Raw genomic sequence first — 8,416 nt, 5'->3', positions numbered from 1 at the left:
AACGCACCTGAAACCACATACAGTAAGGTGTGATGGTGTGTAGTGTACTTTAGCCATGTCTCATAAGCATTCTTAGACTGAATGGAATGTGACTATCCTGCAACAGGTATTAGTCAGAGGACACGATTCCCAAATCTATCACAGCTGGTGATGCCACCTGGGGAGGGCAAGTTTTAGGACTGGTTATTGCAGAATTTTGGCTGCACCTCCCCCCGAGAGAGCTCTGGCTCAGGTGCTGGGGCTATGAAGCCTTGTTGCCACAAACAGCTAACACATAGTAAGACTGTCATCAGTCATCCACATGGGCTGGTGTCGCATCACCAAGCACTGCAGTCTTTCCCGAAAGGGGGTAGGGGAAGGTGGGGACTTGGACTAACAGAACTGTGGGCATCACTGGACATTTCCATAGGAATACTGCACTGCTCCCCAAGTGGGATGGAGCCAATCAAAGTCGAGGAATCCAGAGAGCATCTCTGGTGGAACTGTGAAACTTCTGGATTGTTTCACTTAACAGTGACTCAATGACTGGCCCTTGACAATCACTGTCAGATGCCTCAGAGATCCATTTGGGCAGCACCTACAACTGGCGCAGCTACAGTCCTCAGCTAGCTGGCCAGCAGAGGCTCTTCAGCTGCAGTATAGCCATTTAAAAGATGTTTACACTTTTAATTACCTTAATGAATTGAAATTTTTATGGCGATGTAAGGACTTTTCTATTAAGGCCATTCTTCATGATTCAGAGAATATATGAAAATCACATCAGGGTCCTCATTTATTAAACTGTGAAGGCAGAAAAAGACACCTGAAATGTGTGTACCCACCTTTACGCAACATCCTTGATTTATCAAACAAAACATGATGGGAAATAATGTGTATATTTTACAGAATATAGGCTGTGGCTATGATTAAAAGTCTAAATACTATAATATGGCAACCAATATAATGCATTACAGACTGAAACCTTTGCCTTTGAACAGAAAATTTTGTTTAGTATTAGCCTAAGCATATTTCAGTACCGAAAGTCCTTTTTCAACACATACATTTATACCGTATCGGCGAGGTATAAAAATGCATGTCTATGTCATGGCATACACGGGCATGGGCCGAGTAAGCACTCAATGACATTAGTAACATCAATGACCAGACTGGGGAAACATACCTAACGCAGACTTAAATACATAGGACTAATCAACAAGGGGAAACAACTGGTAAACATCGGGGTAGATGAGGGAGTGTGGCACACAAGAGGATTGGACGAGCAGGGCATGACAGAACCCCCCCCCCCCCCACCGGTGCGCACTCTGGACATGCTTAAGAGGAGCGAAGGGGCAGCACAAGGGACACAGGCCACAACAGGACAGCACCTGGGGAAACGAAAGTGAGAACATCAACGGGACTCGGGAAACAGCAACTGCACAAAGGACAAACAAGACAGGAAGCCAGACAACTACTTCACAAATGCAGACACGAAGAGGGACACCAAGGACGGAAACACAGAACTGAACACCAAAGAAGGGGACAACGGAGGAACGACATTAGGGGACACACCAACGAACGGAGGACAGGGACCAGAGGGGAAGAAAGGCACAGAGGGACGAGGAGCAAACACAGGGGGCACAAAGGCAGGGGGCCAGGAAGCACAGGGCGGGGGGAAACAGGGAGAACCCCGGTGGGCGAGAGGTGGAAGTTGCAGGGACAGCAGGTGACTGTCAGGCCGAAGCAGGAGGGACCCTCGGTGAGTGCGAGGAGGGAGCAGGAGGGAATGTTGGAGGGGGCGAGGAGGAAGACAGAGGGACTGGCGAAGGCGGCGAGGAGGAAGGCGGAGGGGACACTGGCGGAGGGGAGAGGGAAACAGAAGCCGCAGCAGGCGAAGGCACAGCCACAGCCGTCCAAGGCGCAGGCGACTGGCGAGTCGACAATGGGGGATCTGCAGTTGACCGACAAGGCGTTGGAGGTGGGACCATAGCCGGCTGATGAGGCGCCGCAGGTGGAACCGATGGCGATCCCTGAGCCGAAGTCAGGGGAACCGCAGGCAACCACCGAGCAGGAGCTGGATGACCCGCAGGCGACCGCTGAGCCGGAGCCAGGGAGACTGAAGGTGAGCCAGGGGGCTCGGCGGGCAGGACCCGACCCCGGCGCAGGTGTCCTCTTTCTCTCCAGGAGGCCGAGAGGCAGGGGCCTGGCCAGGATCTTCCACGCTGGGGTGGTGGCTGGGTTATTCCACCAGAGGGGTCCAGTGGGGCCATCAGGGAAATCCCGAGGGGTCCCATTCAAGCTTCTACTCCACCAAGGGGGAAGAAGCGGCAGTCTGGTAGGCTGGGACCTCCTCGGGGATGGGGACCGGGGGGCGTGGGAGCAGGGACCTCCTCTGGGATGGGGGCAAGGACCTCTTCTGGGACGGGGGCCGGGACAGGAACTGGAACCTCGGGGGACAGAGTAGGAACAGTTGGAGCAGGAACCACCGGCACAGGTACCTTGAGGAGCGCTGCAGGAACCGCCGGCACAGGAACCTCTGTTGACCTGGCCCCTTTAAATGCTAGGCACGTCCCTAAAAAGGGGCAGGCTGCCAAAACTGGCAGCAAAGCAGTGGGCAAATGCTTGAGGCAAGCGGTTGCAGGGGCAAACACCACCAGGTTCAGAATAGGGAGGGGCTCCTCCCGACACCCGGCAGAGGAAGCAACAGAGATCGGGACAGCCCCTAGGAAGATTCCTGGGGTCTCTTCCTGCCTTCAGTTTCTCTGCTTTCTCTGTCCATTAAACTACCATTAAGGTGACCAGGCTTCTACGCTCTCGCTGCCGAAATTGCGCTGCGCTACACTGCTCTTCGCCGTCCAGTGATGCACCTTCCCATAGAGAATGAATGACTTCCAGTCCCTTCGATGCTCTCGCCGCTGGCGGTGTGAATGTACAGTGGCTCCTACCTGAGCCAGAGCTTTCTGGGGGGTGGGGGGGCAAAATTCTGCCATAACCAGTCTTCCTCATTTTCCATTTATTTGTGTAAGTCTATATATTTTCTTAGACAGTTTAATTTTCCATTTCAAATACTATACAATAAGCTTGTGATTCACAAATTTACAGATCCACGAAAATTTTCATCGGAACTGAACTTATTTGCATCCGCGATTTTTTCGCACATCTGTGAAATCCTTGGAAAACCCTAAATAAGTGTTTATGTTTAATTTTCATAGTAATTTAGAAGCTTTCATGCTTTTAAGTATAAAATTGGTAAGAAAACTTTAGCTAATGAAGAATCTACTGTGTTGGTTGGGAAAGTAAAAGACATGCAATATAAATCAGTTAAAAAATCCCTTAAAAAACGTGGCTTTCTTATTGAAACGTTCCTTTTTATGTACATATCCAGCAAACATGCCCCTTTGGGCCCCGCATGGACAGGTGTGGGTTTACTTTGGGCCAGTGTGGGCAGGGCAAACCAACTCTAATTCCACGTTGGGCCCATACTGTTTGCCCACACGGGGCCAGCAGCAGTTTTGCCCTTTGGGGCCCCTGTGTGGGTTTTCTGTGGACCAGCCCACAGCTGGACTTGCCCACAGAATACCCACACAGCCCCCCTGTGAATAATCCCACGCAGGGCCTGTAGCAGTTTTGTTTGACAGCCCCTTTCTAATTATAACAGTCACCAAGACATGTAATTATTATTAATTATTATTGGTGATTAATGAAATTAATTATTATTAAGAATTTATTATTATCAACAGCAACATCAATAATAAGTATTATTATGGTTAGAAAACAATCCCGTCATAGATAGTGTTCTGGCCCTGCCATTTATTTTGTGTGGTCACTGGGGACACATTCCCTGCCCTGTGCCGTAGCTTCTGCGATAGGCTCCGAACCCCCAGCGACCCTAAATAGGACACGCGGGTGCAGAAGCTGGATGGATGGATGGATTGGGGACGCGTTTGAGTGCAGCGGGAAGCTCGCGATCTCGAGATACCTGTTTCGAATCAGAAAGACTGTTAGGAGAGAAAGCGGCAGCGATCATCCCTTTATAACCCCATTTAAAGGCACTTTCTTGGAGTAAAATGTTACGTTAACATACAAGTTTAACCGCATTTTGAGTTGTTGAAAACCACAATGAATGTTAAATGCGCTGTTCTTGTCAGTTCAATGCGTATCCGCTTGATCGGCTAAATATAGGCTATACTTAAATATAGGTTAGATATAGTATTAAACGTTTTGTCATGACCTGCGCGTACGATTCTCGTGTGTGCCACGCCCCTTCATCAACCACGTGTGCTCCCCTGATCGTGCCTAGCTATTTTCCATCAATCAAATACTTCTGTATTCAATTAATGTTCTGTGTATTTAGTCCACGTCTGAGTCCGTTTTCCTCAGATCCGTCTTTAATGTTAGTTTGTCCCTGCCCTGTGCTTCCCTGGTTTCCCCGTAAATAAACCCTTGTGTCCTGGATCTTCGCCTGTGTGCCTCGTCTTACCCGATTCCTGCCTGCTCGCCGGACAGCGAACATAACACGTTCCTTTATATATGCACAACTATATTGATGCGCAGAGGTAATGATTTAGGCTACCTGAAGTATGTATGTTCCCGTAAATTTATTGGAAATACACTTTTTAAAATTAAACGAAACTAATCATCTCCGCACAAGCAGTTCGTCTCACCAGTAAATCGTTATGAATTTGTTTTACATTATCTTTATATTTTTAATGTGTAGCGTTGCTCATGTATAACGTCTACATACAGTGTTTTGTATCATATAAAACAATTTTGATGTAGGTGCTCACAGACACAATTTCCCCAAAGTTTATTCCCTTTGGAACCCTAATGGTTACATAAATATTAAAAAATAGTTAATTTACTATTTTGTAATGGTAAGTATACGTTAACATAAATTCAAACCCAAATGCTCCCACGAACCCCCACCTGAAGAGGGAGACTCTGAGGAGCTGTAACTCATACATGTATACTATGCAGTCATTTTCATATTTTCACTGTACTGCACAGTCAATTCATAATCATTATCATATATCAGTATTCATTATTAGTGAGTACCCATACTACTGTATTTTATTAAATATTTTTAATGTTTATATATTTTTGTTCTCTAGCTCTCTCCTTTTTATGGTTAGCACACACATAGTATTTTTCCAACTTATTTCTGTATGTATTTACATAATTTTTAATTGATTGAATACCTGTACCCTGTACGTACAGTACATGTTTCCTTTATGTATTTTATTAAATTGTACCTTGGTTACGTATATGACTTCTGTCAGTAAGTGTACAGTCCCATTCGTTTACTCATTTTACCTTACTGTGAATGCAAAAGAAAACAGCAGCCAATGAAATTAAAGGGACCATATTTGGAGTTTAAACTATAGAAATAAGCACATACTTCCATTTCAGTGAGTCTCCCAAACATCCGCGAACCCTCCTAATTTGCAAACGTGTCTAATGTCCAAGGTCTAACTGTACCTTGTCACACCATGAATGAAAAATATCTGTAATTGTCACTAGCATGAGTCCATGAATGAGTCAGAAGAATGAGATATGTCGTAATATAGTTCCTGCTAGTGACGATGTAATGGGCCACCAAAATTTTTAATTTAATTTATTTTTAATTATTTGTGTATGGTTTGCACTGTCATGACCTGCTCATCCGGTCCTCTTGTGTGCCACACCCCCTCATTAACCTCCAGCACAACCCTGATTGTTACCAGCTGTTTCGTGTTATTTTCGGCTCGTCCTGTGTATTTAAGTCCACGTCAGAGACTGTATCCCCAGGTCTGTCATTGAAGTCTTTACTGTGTCTGTGTGCCTTGCCTGCAATAAACCCCTGTTTTGGAATTTCTGTCTGCCTAACCCTGATTTCTCGCTCCCTGCTTGCTCACCCTGTGCACGGTCATCACATGCACTTTATGTAGTGTTTTTGCACTTTGTTTTGCATAAAATGTATGTTTCCCTATGCTGTGGTTGTCACACCTGCCCGATTTACCAATCAGGTAATTCTATCTGGGCTGGTGACAATTAGAGCTTAACCTTACTTAAGCAGAGCAGTGAGTCATTATTACTGCTCAGTCATCGTCAGTACTCTTAGAGCACAGGTGCTAGTTGGAGTTGGTCTTGACTTTGTCAGCGAGTACCGGTGACTTGAATATTGTGGTTTTTGATTTTGGTTTGGGCTTCTGGTTGACTGGTTTAAGGATTCATGATCCCAAGTAGCCAGCATCCCACAACTGGTGTGCTGTGCTGCTGGTGTTCTATTTTGGGGGGTATTTTATGTGTGTTGGGTTTTCTGTACTTGGCCCCTTTTTAGGTTTCCTGATCTGGCATCTTCAATCCTCTGCTTTGAGTCTGCCTTCTGGCTCACCTTATCCTGTAGCTGTCCATTCAGTGAATCCCCCTGGCTGCCTGCTTCCAGCAGTGCAAATTGTTAAAACACTGCACCAAATGCCAACATACATGCTGGCTATTTTCAAACCCGGCATATGATACAATATAATATACAGGGGGGGGGGGGAAATAAAATGTTGATGCATTCAATGCTTTTCAGTTAATATATTTCCCATTCATATGAAATTTAAAAATATAAATGTAAAGAATTCATAACATTGAATTCTCCCAGTATGTCAAAAGCTTGTTTACATGTAGCAAACTTTTACTGATGTTCAACTGAGGCCTTTTCATCAATAGTGTGCATAGACTATTGTTTTCTCTGTAACAATTGTACCCGCTGCCCCCATGTCTTTCTGGAGCTATACTACATTGCCAACCATATTGGGACACCCCTCCAAGTCATTGAATTCAGGTGTTCCAATCACTTCCATAGCTGCAGGTATATAAAATCATGCTGGGATACCACCTGTGCAATAAGTCCATTTGTGAAATTTCCTCACTACTAAATATTCCACGGTCAACTGTTAATGGTATAATAACAAAGTGGAAGCAATTGGGAACAACATCAACTCAGCCATGAAGTCGTAGGCCACGTAAAATCACAGAGAGGGGACAACACCTGCTGAGGTGCACAGTGTGCAGAAGTCACCAACTGTCTGTAGAGTCAATAGGTACAGACCTCAAGAACAGTGCGCAAAGAACTTCATGGAGGTTTCCACGGCCTTACATCATCAAGTACAATGCAAAGCGTCAGATGCAGTGGATTAAAGCATGCCGCCATTGGACTCTAGAGCAGTGGTGATGTGTTCTCTGTGCACGAATCACGCTTCTCTGTCTGGCAATCCGATGGACAGGTCCTGGTTTGGCGGTTGCCAGGAGAATGGAATTTGCCAGACTGCATTGTGCCAAGTATAAAGTTTGGTGGAGGGGCAATTATGATGTGGGATTGTTTTTCAGGGGTTGGGCTTGGCCCCTTAGTTCCAATGAAAGTAATTGTTAATGCTGCAGCATTCAAAACCATTTTGGGCAATTTCATGCTCCCAACTGTGTGGGAACAATTTGGAGATGGCCCCTTCCTGTTCCAACATGACTGTGCATCAGTTCACAAAGCAAGGTCCATACGGACATGGATGAGTGAGTTTGGTGTGGAGTAACTTAACTGGCCTGCACAGAGCCCTGACCTCAACCCGACAGAACACTTTTGGGAAGAATTACAGCGCAGACTGCGAGCCAGGCCATCTCGTCCAACATTAGTGCCTGACCTCACAAATGCTCTCCTGGAAGAATGGTTAAAAGGTCCCCTAAACACACTCCTAATCCTTGTGGACAGCCTTCCCAGAAGAGTTGAAGCTGTTATAGCTGCAAAGGGTGGGCCAACTCCATCCTAAGGAATGTCATTAAAGTTTGTGTGTGTGTAAAGGCAGGTGTCCCAATACAACAACAGTTCACACATAGCGATTAATTACCGATTTTCCACTGCCGTTTGAACCCTCATTTGCCTGTTATCTGCTGGTTTTGTCGCCGATCAACTGTTGGCAAGCGGAAAATTGGGGCTAAAATCATGTAGCGTGAACTTAGCATATGCCATTTTCATGAGGTGATTTCCTAGGATGTCCCTAGGAACTGACCTGAAAGAAGTTGCACACATATTCTGAACACTCATCAGATACTTTTCCTTCACTCTCTGGTAAAACTTCTCCAAAACCATTTCTACTGTGTTTAGGTCAGTTGACCAGGTCATGTGATACGGCACCATCACTATCCTTTTTAGGCAGCTTGACGTGTCCAAACTTTTGACTGGTACTGTACATTAACTTTTTTTTGTGATAAATGTGTTTAGGGACAATGACAAGCTGTTGTGTAAATAAGATAAATAACAAGGTTATTTAGTTTGTTTAATAAAGGGACAATGTATAGACCTGTTCTATAGGAAAGGTAACCTTAAATGTCTTCTGTGGTGATCTAGTGCTATATAGAAAATAAAATTAAATAAAATTTACTTGACCTTCAAGGGGGGCGGGACATACCTTTGAGGGTGGGG

The sequence above is a fragment of the Brienomyrus brachyistius genome, chromosome 3, assembly GCF_023856365.1.
Source record: "Brienomyrus brachyistius isolate T26 chromosome 3, BBRACH_0.4, whole genome shotgun sequence".
NCBI lineage: Eukaryota > Metazoa > Chordata > Actinopteri > Osteoglossiformes > Mormyridae > Brienomyrus > Brienomyrus brachyistius.
Note: the sequence above shows the minus strand (reverse complement) of the source record.